General features: G+C 47.4%; 1 protein-coding gene across 10 annotated transcripts in view; it reads left to right on the forward strand.

Moving 5' to 3' along the window:
- The first annotated feature begins 5,569 nt into the window (after positions 1–5,569).
- The window catches only part of myt1lb (myelin transcription factor 1-like, b), a 118,733-nt gene continuing 108,088 nt past the window's right edge, over positions 5,570–16,214 (forward strand). For 4 of the 10 annotated variants that reach the window (XM_085142363.1, XM_085142370.1, XM_085142367.1 and 1 more), the window contains exon 1: positions 11,928–12,410. The gene's annotated coding sequence lies outside the window, so the exon portion shown is untranslated. The other 6 variants (XM_085142369.1, XM_085142372.1, XM_085142365.1 and 3 more) reach the window with 5 other exon arrangements.

Here is a 16,214-nt window from a genome sequence, read left to right on the forward strand (position 1 = left end):
GCTAAGCTAATAGGCAGAATGCTACAGGTATAGCTCTAAAGAATGTAGCATCATGGGCAGTGTAGTCCGTGCTGCAGGGAGAATGGACTGCCATACACGTTATGTGTCTGTGAGCGAGGGAGGGAGAAAAAGGAAAAGTACGAGCTGTCATCGAGCAGAAACGGGAGCTGGAAGCATGTAAATATAATAATAACCACTGCAGCCAAGAAGAGAGCCTGACGAGCCCAGCTGTAAGTAAGCTATTAAGACTCGACTGTACACCGTGTTCGTGTTTTCCTCTGAAACAATAAGTTCTGTTGGAGCAGCCTTTCAACGCCTCTCTCTGTCTCTGCTAGCAAAGTGACAGTAATAAATCACAGCAATAGCACATTCATGTAGTTGTAAACAGCATGATAATATATTAAGTAATCCAAAGTATTCAGAATACGTTACTCTCATTGAGTAACGGAATACGTTACAGAATACATTTTGGGGCATGTATTCTGTAATGGAATACATTTTTAAAGTAACCTTCCCAACACTGAATACGAGTAATGTTACTTTTCACAGTTAGGTCGGAAGTGCTCAACTTATAAGAACATCATCTTCTAACCAGACTGTTCAACAACAAAACACAGAGTTCATTTCTTTAAAATCTGACGTCTTGTGAATTTGAGCGTTTGTGGGAGTTTTGCTCCCTGACGCGCCGTCTTAGACGTTAGACGTCGAAGGAAGAATTCCCAGAATCAGGAGACATCCAGGAGGAGCAGTCCTGCAGCGGTGGGTCATTGGCTGTGTGTGTGTGAGGCACACTCGTGTGCAGTGGAGCAGGCGTGTGGTATTTGTGCTTTGAGCAGGTGTTTGCTGAAGCGAGGGGAGCAGGAGTACTCAACCATATGTGATTGAGCAACTGGTCAATAAAGAAAGATGATGTAGGAAACAGCCCCCAAGGTCACTTCATGGAAATCTAGAATCACGTCGTTTCTGAAGATCCCTGCACCAGTTTTGAACAATTCCCGTCTTTCCCACTTCTCAGGAATGACATTTCCATCCCAGATCCCGTCCCGCACTCAGCCGTAATCTCTGTTTTCATCGGGAACGCTCAGGCTCGAGTTTTAATAACGGAGCAAATAAATCAGATCTGTAATTAGGCTGCGATGCAAACGAGAGCCGAGCTCCACGTCTCTCTGCAAACGTATGTGCTGCAGAATGAGACGCTTCTCACAGATTTAACGCCGTTCTTCACGAGATCTCCGCTCCGGCTCAACGGCACAGAAACGCAGCATTGGTCTGAATTCCATACGTTTAAAGTTAAATAAGCGCCGGCTCTGTCAAACCTGCGTTTCAATTAAAAAGTGGAGCACAAAGCTGCGAAGTGAAGCGCGGAGCACAGAAATGCAGAATACTAGAAGAGGATCTGCTCTGCTTTAAAGGATAAACGCTGATCTGAGAGCCTCATCGCTCACATTTTTCAATTTTCCCACGAGTGTGTAGCTATTAAGTTTAGTAATGAGAGCTGGGATCAATTCATATTTCAGACATTTACTATAAAAGTCCAAGGCCCAATCTCTATCGTTCTAATTTCAGCTGATATATGTCACAAGCAGAGCTGCTGGTTTACGCTCGAATCCCAACAGACAACACACCGCCGCCTCGGCCTGTCAGCCAATCACAGGCAGTGTTCATAGACTGTGATGCAGGAAGATGGCACGTCTGCGCAGTCAGGCGAAAGTTTACGAGCACTCGAGGAGCTCTAAAAGCAAAGGTAACACCTGCTGAAACAGGTGCTTTGTTTGGATTTGAAGCACAGCCTGGCTAGCAGTTTCCCTTTGTTTCCAGTCATTATGCTAAGCTACGCTAATCTGAAGACCTGCTGGCTGCACAGACTCAAGAAGTCATGAGCTTTCAGTAAGAAAGCGACGACCACGTCACCAAAAATGAGTGAATAATAACGGCTTATTACATGTGTGAAGCACAGAGATGCTGCTGGAGCGTCAGAGAGCTCAGAAGTGAAAGAATCAGACACACGGTGACGCCAATGTGCTTTAAACCACCAAAATAAAGTCACAGGTTACAGCCAGGCCTGTGAATTATCATTAGTAATTATAAGTGGCTCAGACTCGTCATGTTTAAGCTCAATAAAGCTCAAATATAACACAGCAGAGGATCTGAGTTGCAGCGGCTCCAGAGCAAAAACACGACAGCAAACTGCTCTAAAGCTCCTTAGACTACGATGACCTGGATGACATGAACCTCCACAGACGTACAGCCAGGAGGTTGAGCATGCAACACTCAGCCTTTGCTCGGGTCTCCTGCAGGAGGCAAACAGTTGCAGTCTGACTCAGACTGACTGGAGTCACTCTCAGAGAGATCGGCAAAGGTTTGCAAATATCTGCCGTCTAACTAAGAAACACAGACTGCCAACATGTTTCAGTCCGTGTGAGTCAGTCTGCACTGAGCACAAATCTCTGCACGTGTCTCCCTGCTGCAGGGGCTCGACACAGCTGCTTTTGTTCTGCTTTTACTCTGGTTGTCTCTATTTGTGGAAGGATTTCTGTCACATATCTGAGGTTCCATTAATCACTTTATCATCACAAACAGACTGCATGGAAATGCCACCTTGATCTCATTCGGTCACAGACTGATTGCAGATTTATTGCAGTTATAACACCGTCTTAATGCGGATGGCAGCGTGGTTGCAGACTGGTCTCCGTCTCTGAGGAAACATTTTAAAGGAAACACGTTTATGCAAACAGAATAACTTGGGTTGTGCTGTGAGCTCCAACCAGTGTTGGACCAGCTGCTCGATACAGGCAGGAACAATCGTGTCTGTAAGGAGAAATAAACATCCAGGAACAACAGGAAACACCGACAGTGTGTTTACACTCAGGCAAAGACACAAGCAGGACGTGACTCAAACATCGTGATGCCAGCAGCGCTAACTTTTGCACGCTCTCTGCAACATCTTAGCTGCTTGATGGTTAAACAGCCGCCTGTTCACTTTATAAATGAACCTTTAATCTGAGTCCAGCCAGACTGAAACTATGACAACCAACCATCAAAGGAAACAGAAACTAGGGGAAGCACCGCAGCGAGCCGCGGCTGTAAAAGGCTGCGTCTGAATCCAACCCATCATCATCTCCTAACACTAAACAAACTGGTTCTCACTGGTCATGGATGTGAGCTAAAGTGTTTCAAGCTTTACCAATGCTGCTCCATCTCCATCATCAGGGAGAGGGGAGAGCCGCGGCTCTTATGGAGAGGCTGCGGGGGTCTCGCTCCTTACTCCTCCTCGTGTGCATGGGAAGCACGCCGTGTTTCAGGCCTGTTAGAAACAGTAGCACTGGTATGAAACCAGTTGATGTACCCAGAGTGCACTGCACACAGCGAGACTAAGGATGTGTGCATCTTTAACATACGGACAGGACGTTGGGAGCAAAAGCCAACAAGCTGATATAGTCGGGGTTCCTTTTAACGTGAGCACGGCGGCGGTTCAGCCCGGCCCCCGCTGCGCCCGACGGAGTCAGCCAAACTTTCTAAGACACTTCACCCCCCCACCGTACCCCCTGTAGCCTATCCCATCATGGGAGGTTTTGATTCACAGGACTGACAACCTTATTATGCGGCACACTTATTATTGATATTACGCCGCAGAGGCGCGGTTGCCATGGTCACCGAGCGAGAGACATTTAATTTTCTCTCCTCCATCATCATTATCTATGGGGCCATCTGTTGTGGAAAATGAATTCAGCCTCATTTGCATGACTGATAAGCACATTCTTTATCTGTCCCACAGAAGGTCATATGCCACGGATTTGGGGACTGGAGAGAGGGAGTGGGGGGGTGAAATGATGCGTGCTCTTACCTCTGCGAGCGAGGTAAATGGGCTGTGTGTTTGTGCATAATGCATGCACGTGTAATGTTTATGTATGCCCTCTCGCCATGCTTTTGTTCTCACGCCGATGCTTTTGAATTTCCATCAGCACGTGCCTCTGAGCGTGTTTGTGTACGTACCCGCCGTCATGGCTGCGTGTAGTCACTTTGTTTGCAAACTGCTCGTGCGAGTGTGTGTTCTCGTCGCTGTGGGTGTGTGTCTGTGGGATCTGTTGGTATTTTGGGTTTCAGTTCTCAGAGTAAAGGCCTGTTTGCACTGCACGAATAAGAGGAACAGCATCGCTGCCGTTCTAACATACCGGATCTGCAATCCACGCGTCCATCCTCTTTTTCCTATCTGAGGTTGTGGTTTCAGTACACTCGGAAGGTATTCCAGACCTGCTCCTCCTCCTCAGACACCTCGTCACCTCTTCCGGGGAGTCCTGAGGCCATCCTGGATCAGATTAGATGTATTCTCTCCAGCGAGTTCTGGATCTGTCTCAGGCTCTGCTCCCAGGAGATCCACACCCAGGTCCGGCTACAGGAGCGACTGAAACTTCCAGCTTTTTGTTGAGGTTTCCCAGCTCAGCCTAGACTGAATATTATCATCTGTTTTTTTTCATTAAAATATACCTACTGTGAGCATCGCTTTATCTTACAGTTTGGTCAAACATGGGAACAATGGTGTAATGTAAAAAGACATATAATTGTCATGTTACTGATGTTTTGATTCTATAGTTTGTAGCATTTATCAATATCATTTCTTCTGCTAAAAACCCTGGCTGATATTGTTACTTGGTTGTTTCTAAGATAATTATGTGATATTTTATGCACTGAAAAAAATGAATGCTCCATGAAATGTTTCTGCGTTGGTCTGTAAATGTAATAAAACATTACATTTAATCCAGTCTGGTTATACTTGATGGTGAATTATTTCTATAAATAAACCTTTGATTTCATATATTTCAGTGAACATTTTATTATTAATATTATTTATTATTATTCAGACTTATTGCTTCGTGTTTCTCGGGGACTCATTTTTGGAGTGAGGCTGTACACCTTATATCCTTGCTAGCATTGGTTCTCTGCAGCCCAGCTGCTAAGATAATGTGGGCTCATTAGCTGTGTCCCAAAACGTCGGCTGCATCCTTCGGAGGACTTCCTTCAAAGACCGAGAAGGCCGGAAGTGCGAGGCTGTGAAATTGGACGGTCTAGCCTTCAGATTTGCGTCACCGCTGTCTCGGTGGAGTTTAATAAACTCGATGTCTGCTCCTTGCTATCTAAAATATAACAGGGCACTGGCGTAAATTGTCGACCGTGTCACACTTCTGTTTAATCAGTTTTCTGTTTAACGTTTATTCAGCTGTGTAAAAACCAAGGAGGAACCCACTCGATGGATTAATAAAGTTTTATTTTATCTAATAATCTAAACTTTGATCTCAGCCAAACCGATTTACTCCAGAACAAATAAAACCCAAAAAAGGCAAACCAATACATTTTTATCCAAGTGACTTATATCATGTTTAACCTGAGTAGCGAAAGAGCGGGGGTCTGAAAACGATGAAGCCGGGAGTCCGCTGCTCTCGCCGGCTGGAGTGACCATTGAACCCCCAGCTTGCTATCGAGCTGGTGGGTGACAGACGTCTCCGAAAACACTTTTGCAAATATGCGATGTCTTGATAAACCAAGCAGATATTTGTCATTTACACAGCTACTTTCTCGCCTTAAAATATGTTAAAAGTTTATTTTGTAGCCCAGAAAGAATAATAAGAGTAATTTTAAAACTCAGTAGCGGCCGCCATTGTTGGCAGCTGAAATTTGGCTGGGCCGCGCTATGAATTCTGGGATATGGTGGGCCACGAAGGACACACCCGACCCATCCTTCAAATTCGGGGAAATGAAGGACGCATTTGTCGCCGCATTTGAAGGAGTCGACGAATTAGGAGTCGACGAATTGGGACAGCCTTCGTCGCCTGGCTGTGACGTAATCGGCCTCCGGAGGATGCAGCCGACGTTTTGGGACACAGCTATTGCTAACAGATGCATAGCATGCTAACGCTAAGTAGCTAACTAGCTAAGAGCCCAGAGTGACGTCAAAGCTGAGCGTACGCAGACTCCAGCCCCGCAGCCAGAGCGTGCACGTCAACAGGTAACAGACTGCTACAGCAGAATCACCATGACTACGCCTTTAAAGTGTCTTTGTGCTGGTTTCATCTTTTCTTTGTGTTCACACCTAAATGCTAAGAGAAGGATCACCTGTGTCGTCGTTAGGGTGGGGATGTGTGCGTGTGTGGGGCTGTAGCCTCAGCTTATATCGTTCAGTGGTGATTATGAGACAATAAGTTTCAGGACATTTTACCGAGAAAGTAATGTAACGAGTAATGTAACGAAGGACTTTGTCCAGCTAGCAATTAAGTAACACAAAAGTAAGATGTAGCACATTTAGTGATGGAAAATGTGTAATACAATACTGTGTATGCAAATTATTACCCATCACATATTTACTGAGCTGAAATATAAGGTGCAACAGACATTCTTACAGGATATCATATGTTTTATATTTAATTGTAAAAGTGTAAATGTGCAGTGTTTGTGTGGATTTTACTGACAAGTTTTTATCGTAAAGATGAAAAAATCCCCTCTAAGCTGAGGGGACTTCCTGCTGAATCAGGTGACACATCTCCGTGGATTTGTCTCGGTGAGCAGCACACGTCACCTCACAGGTATGAATCTGATTTCAGTTTGAGGAAATATTGATTAGCAGATTTTTGTCTGTGACTGTGGGTAACGAGGGGAGGTGTGATTGTAAAACCCTGTGCTGGTTTAACAACGAGGAGCCGAATCTAGTCTTACAAACACAGCAATACACACTGTGTGTGTGTGTGTGTGTGTGTTTATCCCCTGAAGCTACTGCTGTGTGTGTGTGTGTGTGTGTGTGTGTGTGTGTGTGTTTATCCCCTGAAGCTACTGCTGTGTGTGTGTGTGTGTGTGTGTGTGTGCGCGCGCGCAGGTAAAGAGGCTCCCTGTGGGTTTGTGTGTGCTCTGGTCTTTCATGTCTGGCACATTTGTCATCCTGTTCCAAAGACCCGAGTATCGCACACACACACACACACACACGCACACACACGCACACACACACATGCACGCACACACACACACACACACACACACACACACTCTGTATTGTACATAAGTAGGCTGAAGCTTGTTATTCCTCCTCTTTCTTACTCCCAGTACACCACCAATACAACCTCTCCTCCCTACATTTCTCTCTCTCGGCTCATTCTTTTCTTCTTCCTCCTCCTCTTCGCCTCCCCCCCAACCCCACCCGCTCCTCTCCCTCGGTCCCAGCGAACAACAAGCCTTCACCTTCTCCCACGCTATCATCTCAAGTCCCCAAACACACAGATTGTCTTCCTCCCCCTCCTTTGGCTGCCTGGCGCTCACTTGCTTCCACTCTGCAGCAGCTGCACCTCTAACCTCAGCAGCCTCCCTCCATCCCTGCTGCAGCGCCGGGGTTCCCTTCGTTTTCTTTCACCCGGGAAGTTTTTTCCTTTAAAATTTACAGATGTATATGCGCTGCAGTCGGCGAATAAGTGATTTTAAAAAATGGCCTCTAAATAGTTCAAGCGCTTTTCATTTCAGGTGAGGAGATGAATTTAAGACGGTGTTTATGTTAAGTAGACTCTTCTTCAGTGGTTTCCACGTCTGAGAAGAAAACCTTGAACTTGAAAAATGATTTGCAACATGATGAGTGTGATTATTAACCTTCACTTCTGCTTTTCAAGGCATTTCTGCTGAGCCTCGTATTAAATTCATCCTCAGCTGACAGAAAATCAGCCGCATAGCTGAAGCTCCAGCAGTGAGTCAGGACTCACCTGTTTGAATGCATTTGTAGGGGTGTGGCCTGTTTGATTGGCAGGTGCATGGTGGCACAGGCAGCTGTAGCTGTTAGCTGTCTGCTGCTCTGGCCGGGAGGTTATCGTACTAGAAGGCTGACCTCCAGTTGTGGTGCACAGTGAAATTCTGTGATTTTGATTGGATGTCATTGAGCATCATTGTGCTTCCTGACAGCCCATGAATGAAGGCGATGTGGTTGGACTGAAGGACTGAGGAGCACTCGGTAAGTGTTATGCAGGGATGCAGAAGTGGTGAAGATGATGTTCTTAGATTTACTTGGTTAGGTTTGTGCACTGAAAGGCTCAGTCTAAGGGTGCTGCTACACACTAGCATGTGGCTGCTTTACTGCTCTAAAAGACTCTTGGTGAGGTTTCACCAGCAGTTGTGGTTTGAGTCCAAATCGCTCTCCACACTGATGAATGACGCTCGTCTGGCGTGTGGACGTGTGACGAGCTGGGAGCTGAAACCGTGCTGTCGCATGTCTTTAAACACAACCTTGTCATAATAACTCTCATTTGTGACAATATTAGATATGATGAGGTGCAGAAAAGTCAACCTGGGAGCCAGAGTGTTCCCGCGAGAGCTCATTAAAGTGACAGTCAGCGAGCATCAGTTATGCTGATGTCCAGTGACAAAGAGATTTATGAAAGTAAAGACACAAACATGAATTACTCAGGGTGCACATTTTCCCCATGAACCTTTGCTCTGAGGCATTACGATCTGAATTAAATCCAAGTGGCGAGGGAATGAGCTCTGAGAGCGACGAGAGCGGCTCATTAAACAGCTGAAAACAAACACGCTCTGATTTGGTGGATTTTACAGTTTGTGTACCTGCAGTGCTTCTTTGCACGAGCAAATGTTAGCAGTGGACTGTGGACGTCCCACTGAGCCTTTCCTATCACACACATCTGTCCTGTGTCTGTCAGCTTTGGACAGAAAGTCTCTGTCCTTCCAGTGAAGCGCGTCACTTCATTATTAGACCCCCAATAATAAATGTGAGCTGTTGTTGGTTTGGGCCGTCAGAGGCACTCAAACAGAAAGCGCTCACCTATTGGTTAATGAGCTGTCAATCACAGGTCAGGACCAATGAGTGCGTCCTGTCTGAGCCTTGGCGTGGCCAAACTCCATGTTTTATTCAGCATGAGCTGAAACAAGAGGCCGAGCTCATACAGTCATCGGGTCTGTGTCCTCCTCACACGCGTCCACAGACATCGCCCCCTGGTGTTCGTGGGAAGGATTGCTGGTTTAGGCGTCTGTCTTCAATCCATATTTATGACATCATACAGTCTGTTTCATCAGTGCATATGAAACAGCAACAAGCAGGTTTAGGCTAACATCAGGATACACATGGAGTCTTTAATGCGGGGCCTTCAGGGCAGCCGTTTGTATCATCGTCTCTAATGTGATGAAGCTGAACAGAAGTCAGTTGTTTGTGTTCAGTGTGCGCTTTGTTTGGTGTCTCAGTTGGTCTGGCGTGGATGGCCTTCAAGTGTCGTCCGACTTCCTGTTTCCCGGCAGGAGATAAATCCCACTGTGGTCCCGTCTCAGTGCTCGAGGGTCACCTGAAGTCTGAAACATACTCAGGCTGTTTGTGGCGCCGGCGCTGTTCTCTCCGCCTGTGACACATTCTGAAGTGTTCATGTCGTTAATTATGAGTTTCAGTCGTTTTCATGCAAAAAGAGTCAAAAAATAAAATAAACTTTTTGTAAGAACAGTTTCAGCTGTTTGTGCCGATGTTTCCTGAGAGCAGGACCTGAATGATAAGACTAACAAACTAACTGGCACTGAAATAGGGGTGGGGAAAAAATGGATACTGTGTAGCATGGTGATATTTTGTTTCTAATAATGTATCGATACAGGGACAGCAGAAATCGATACTTTGTTACAAAAAGGTTTTTGTGCTCTGACTTCAGAGCATGTTGATCCTTTTTCTGAGCAAGAATCCTGACATTCCTTCACTGTCCAAATGTGTTTCACTTGTTTTTGGCAGCAATAAACATGACAGTTTACTTATTTTAGTTTAAGACATGTTTTATTTTAATGACGTTTAAAACTTTTTTATTTAATGTAAAATTATATTTTGTTTTCATTTACTTTCAAATTCTTCAGTTGCTGAAGGGGCTGCATAGTTTTCATAAACTGCATAGTTCAGAATAGCTATAATTGTACCAGATGGTTGATTCAGTTAAGTTGGACTAGACTGTAATACAAACCGTTCAGTTTGTCAACAATAAAACTGAAATGAGAGAAAGACTGAGTGTGAGACTTTGATATTAGAGAAAATGAATATTGATAAAGTTTACCTTTATGTACAGAATCTGAATATCGCTAAATATTTTAAAAAATTGCAATAATATCGTATCGTGGGATATATGGTGATTCAGTGGGAAGGAAAAACTCCCTTTTAACAGGAAGAAACCTCCAGCAGAACCAGGCTCAGGGAGGGGCGGGGCCATCTGCTGTGATTGGTTGGGGAGAGAGAAGGAAAACAGGATACCCATCTTCCTGTACCTGTCTGATTCATGATGTCATCACAGTCAGGCTGGCTCTCCATCTTTATTACCTCACACTGAATCTGAACCAACATCTGGTTTGCAGATGTTTAAGATTCAAAGATCCCGTGAAGAATCACGGCTAATCTGTCACTGTGGCTGAGTTATCCCTCATTATGGAATAATTACCAACAAATTACAATCCAGTCAAAGCCTAAATATCCCGTCACTGCTTCCTGTTTCCGTCTCTTTTTGCCTCCCTGTCGGGATTTGTTTCTTCGCATGTTTGTTGGTTTATGGAGGGACGTTCTGGGCGAGACTCGCCATCTTCCCTCCGGTTCAGCGGATTTCTTGTTTGAGTGAAGCGATCCTCGGTGCCGAGGCTCCGTGAGCAGCAGATTCACGGCAGGACTCAAACATCACAGCGCAGCGATGCAGGGCTGCCGGGTCAGCGCCTCGGTCTGCCTGATTGCTGGAGTAATTGTGCCTGATTGGCATTAGCATAGGTAATATGGAGCACCACGGGGGCAGCGGCGGTCCCAGCCCCCCTGAGTACTTACGGTGCCTGCTGTGCTGCTGCAGGCAGAGAGCTTGTTGGTTGAGTAAAATGCTGCTGGATGCTTCTGATGTGTTTACTGTTGGAGCTTCATATATGCTCTGAATATTTATGTGCAAACACGAATGTATTTGGAAACGTTATTGCTCGTGTGCAGCGTCTGCGAGGCCCGATTCAGCCGCCCCAGCGGGCCGAGCGAATGAATTAGCACCTCTTGTCCAGTAAGAAACAAAGCTAATTTATACTCTAATTATGACGACGTCTCAGGGATCAAATTAACATTGTGTGTGTTTGCATATCTGTGTAAATATGGAAATCAGTGTGTTGTTATTCCCACACATGAATGTCACCCCGGTTATTGTGCACTCCACACGGCTGCAGCTCGCCCGCTTCCACGCTCATTCATCTTCTTCTCCTCTCTTAATTCTGCTGCTCAGCCAGCCTCGGAGCCTGTGATGGGAGGAGGAGGAGGAGGAAGAGGAGGATTAATTAACGGCGAGCCAGCGATGAGGCAGAGACTTCCTTTAAGTTTGCTTCCTGTTTGTGTCTCCAGTCAGACGAGCAGTGAACCACGAGTGGAGCTCATTCCAGCGTTTTTAGGGCACAAACGTGTATCTGTGCGCCCCCTCCCCTCCTCCTCCCCCTCCCCTCCCCCTCCCTTCATGTGTGCCCGTGCAGGGCCCGTGGGAAGCTCTCGCTCTGGGACCGTCTGCAGCCCTGAATAAATGTATGTGGGGGGGCAGAGAGAGTGTTGGAGGACGTACATGCAGAGAGACGAGCTTTCAGCTTCCTTCAGTGGTCCCTGCATCTCCTCCGAGCTTCCTCACACGCACACGCGCATGCACACACACACACACACACGCACGCACACACGCACACGCACACACACGCACACACGCACACGCACACACACGCACACACACACACGCACACACACACACACACACACACACACACTCCTTCAGGGTACACCAGCCGCTCTGGAAGTCCCCTCTCTCCTTTGTTGTTTTTCTGTTGGTCGGTCTCAGCGACGGCGGAGCGGCGTGCGCCTCTATCGCCGCTCCTGTGTGTGTGTCTGCGAGGCGGCGTGTGAAGGATACCACTAGCAGCGCCCGGGTAAGTCAGCCTCTTCCTTCCATGGTTTTTTTGAGCGTTTCTCTCCATCTCGCCTGGGATCCTCGCCTCTCTCCCTCTCCTCTCCCTCTCCCGCCCTCCCTCTCTCTCTCTTATTGCTCTGCTCGCTCTCTCTCTCCCTCAGTGTCTCTCTCGGTCTGCGTTACGCCGTCTCCTCCCGACCGCGCTCTTGCCATACCTGCTTCTCTCTCTCTCTCTCCTCATTGGTGTGTCCTGATTCCTTTTTTCCATCAGGCTCTGGGCCCCATTGGTCGTCTGCCTTCCAACCATTATCTCCACTCCTCCACCCCTCTGTCATCCTTTCTCGCTCTCCGCGCTCTCTCCACCTCCTTCCCTCATTGCCGGTCACATCTCTCAAGTCGTAAAAATGATTTGCATGCAGGAGGAGAGCGCAACTTTGCAGTGAGAGAAATAAAGGAGAGGCTGAAGCCGGGAGAGCAGGAGGAAAAGTTTGCTGAGAAGACTGCAGCTGGAAGGTAACTCGTTAACGGCTTCTCGTGTTTCTGCCCGTAGATGTGACGGTGCGATGTTGATCGGCCGCCCGGCACAGCGAGCGTTTCGGCTGCATCAGAGCCTCGCGGTCGCTCCGGTGTCGTGTCGTCAGGCTTTGTTTCTGTCATGTTGCTGCAGTCGGCTGTTGTTGCGTCAGGTATCGTGAAGAAACTTGCATGCTTCACAAGTTTGTTGTGGAAGTTTGGTGCTGAGTGCTGCTCTGCACGCTCGCGCTGTGTTTGCTGGAAACATGTCTCATCTTTATGCTGCTGAATGCTGGATTATTGCAAGATTTCCTCCGTGTTTCTGCTCTCGAGCGCTTTGATTCGCACGCACATGTGCTGTCACTCTGATGTCTTCATGGACGAGGCTGAGCGAGGCGATCTGAAGTTCAGCTCAAACTTCCAGCACATGCTGTCCCTTCGCTCTGCTCTTCCTCCTGATGCAGATGTTGTGTGTGTCTGCACGCACTCACACAGATGCACTGCAACACGTTTCATGCTGTCATGACAAACAAAGCTCTGCTGCTTCCACGGTGAGTGTTTGTGAGCGCAGGATGGAGGCGTCGCTCGGACACATCTGGAGAGGAGTCCAGACTGAGTCGTCTGACACGTCGGTGTTTTCAAAGTGAAAGTGTGTGCAGGGATGAATTTATCGGCCGGTGTCAGTAGTTCAGCAGGTTTATCCTTTGTGTTCCTCAAATCTGAGATTTAGTTGAGTTAATCTGTGATTCAGAGATAAAGTGATGCCAACCTGAGAGACTCTGAATGAGTTCAGTGAAGATTTCTTTCTTTGTTTTTTTGTTTTCTGCACAAAATGGAATAAAAACTTAATAAATCCCCTAAAACGCCCGGAGCAGTCTCAGTCCTGACTTTAGTGTGAAGTCATCTCAAACCTGTGAAACTGCTCCCACAGTTACAGTAAGACTCTCTGAGCCGAGCCGCTCGGCGAGCCGAGGTGAAGCCGTGTTCTCCGGGACGTTCCTGAAACGGCGGCAGGAAGGAGACGGCGTGCTTGTTAGAGAGAGAGCGCGTGGCTGATGCGCTTTGCAGAGCGAGCCGAGGACAGCGAGACAGCTGAATGTGATTAAATTATAGAGGGAAAGCACGCTACCTGGTCTGACTGAGACCAACACTGCGGGAACCCCCTCCTCCTCCCCCCTCCCACCTCCTCCTCTGTGCGGTGTGAAAGTGAAAGAAGCCGGGGAGGCTCGTCAGAGAGGAAGTCAGGTGTTGATGCTGAACGTGGACTCAGTGTAACGAGTCACGGCATCGACGAGGACATGGGTGGGGGTCTTTACTGCTCGGGGGTCTTTACTGCTCGGCAGCCTAATGAACGAGCAGGAAAAAGCCTCCCGGGGATCCCCTTCATGTAGCCGCCAGGGTGGGGGTGTGGGGGCAGCTGCGTGCTAATATTAGCTTCCATGTTGAATGGCTGGATCCCACACGAACACGCAGGCTTAGCAGAAGTGCGGCGTGCGGTAACACAGACTGTGTGGTCGCACGCTGACGTGCATTTAAAGACACGAGTGCTCGACTCGCCCTTCTTAGGCGTTTGCAAAATACTAAAAATGTTAAAAACCCGTTGCTTTCAGCGTGTTATATCACCTCTCACCACTAGGAGGCGGCGCCTCTTTCGAGGGGAGTGAGGCGGGAATTAAAGCCACAAAACTTCTAGTACAATCAGAGCTCTGCTCACTTCCTGTTCCACAGGGGGCGCTCTCGAGCTCACTGTGTGGACGTTGTTGACAGGAGAGCTCGAGACAGTAGAAAAGATTCTATTTGCAGGTTTCTATTGTAGTAAAAAACCATTCGTATTCACTCCTGCTCACTCACGACGACGTCAGAGCGCCCCCTGTGGACAGTCAACCCTCAATCAGAGCCGCTCGTTAAAGGGAGGGTTAAAACCCGATTATTGGCGAGCGCGATCGATGGATTCAAGTGAAACGCGCTCTGTGGTTGAAGTTTGTGGTTGTGTTTTTTAATTCGTCGGTTCATCTGTGACATGTTTCTGCAGGCGTGTGAGGCGTGTGAGGCGTGTATCTACGGAGATAAATAAAGTTTTTCTCATACAGGAAGCAGAAAAGTGAAACGGTGACACGTTAACGACGTCTCTGTTATCATCTCGCGCTGTTTCTACGCTCAGACGAAATCGCAGAATAAACAAAGTGAGAGTTTGATGAACGACTCACAATGAGGCAGCGTTTCTGTGTTTGAGGCTTTTATTGTTTCATATTATAAAACGACGTAAAGTGTATTTAAAGGCAGAGATGGATCAGCGGCGAGGGCCAGCTGACGGCTGCGGGAATGTGAAACGCTCCATACGAGGCGACTGCAGCACGAGCTGCCGCTGCTGTGAGCGAGAGCGGGAAACGGCGTCCGAAGTTAAAAATGAAGTTTGGAAAAACGATTCTCGATGATTCTCGTCTGTGAATCGTTTCTGCGGGACGCAGTTTCACGTCGTCTGCAGCACATCTGTTCCTTTAACATGAACCTGATTATGCAACACATGCTGAAGACGACAGAAGAAGAAAATAATCAGTGTGACGGCACAGCGGTCAGCGTTCCACTCACTGTGGACCCGTGGACTCCCACACACACTCCTGTTTATGAAGTTAACAGTTAAAATATCTGTTTTTTTATTCAGCTTACCGTGAAAACCAAACAGCTGATTTATTTCTTATTCAAATGTCGAATTTATCATTTCCTTCATCCTGAAGCTGATCGGGAGTGCTCTCATCATCATCATCATCATCATCATTAGTATTGTTGTTACAGGTGTTGGAGGTGCTGTAGTAGCTGCGTATCGGCGTCCTTTGTTCTCACCTCACGCTCTGTTTGTTTCTTCATAATTTAAATTTTTATGTGCAAACGATGAAATTATGGAACGTCTGCGTCACACTCGGCAAAATCTGGGAGTGGAAACGATGATGTCGACCGTGCATGTGTGTGAGTTTACTGATGAAAGAGCGTGTGGATCTGGTGACCCCGGTCTGCACCGCCAGCGCTCTCGTTCCTCGGGATGAGTCGCAGGTTCGGCTCAAACCTTTAATCACGATGTGGATTTTCGTTCGGATCGTTCCGAGCTCGCTGCGCGTGTCTTTGTGGGAATCAATGCGGTCTTCCAATCAGTCTCCGTGACGGGCTCGGGCAGAGGGGAGATTGATCGATTCGAGCCGACACGTCGTCGATGCCGACATCTACTCGGTGTAGGATGTGGCCGCTCGCGCGTCCTTCGCACGCGCACTCCTGCGGCGGCTGATTAATTATGCCGCTCATCAGTCAGAGCTGGATTCACGAGTTGCAGCAGATACTGTAAAACATCAGCAGCGTTTCCAGGCTGCTGTATTCAACGTGATGGTGACGGGACGAGGTGACACGAGCCAACAATTCATATCGAAGGTTATTATGATCACGAAGTCGCTGCTCCAACACCTCCCTCCTCTGCCCCGTCGTTTACATGCAAATCTAACTGTGTGCAAATCCAAAACATCTACAGTTATACAGGAAAGAGTGAATGAAACAAGGAGACATGCAGAGAACTAAACAGGAAGAACACCGAGGGAAAGAGGAAGTACACAGGAAGGTTACAGAAGACTGAAAAAGAAGGAAGTAACACAGAAAGTGAGGAAAAAAGGATATATCAAGGAAGCGAAGAAAGGAAGCATGCAGGGAGAAATGATATAAAGGGGAGGAGGAAGAGGAAGGAAAGAAGGAAGAATGCTGTGGAGCAGGAAGGAGGTACGGCTTACAGGAAAAGCATACAAGATGGAAGAAAGCTTATAAGAA

Source organism: Neolamprologus multifasciatus, chromosome 19 (assembly GCF_963576455.1).
Source record: "Neolamprologus multifasciatus chromosome 19, fNeoMul1.2, whole genome shotgun sequence".
Taxonomy (NCBI): domain Eukaryota; kingdom Metazoa; phylum Chordata; class Actinopteri; order Cichliformes; family Cichlidae; genus Neolamprologus; species Neolamprologus multifasciatus.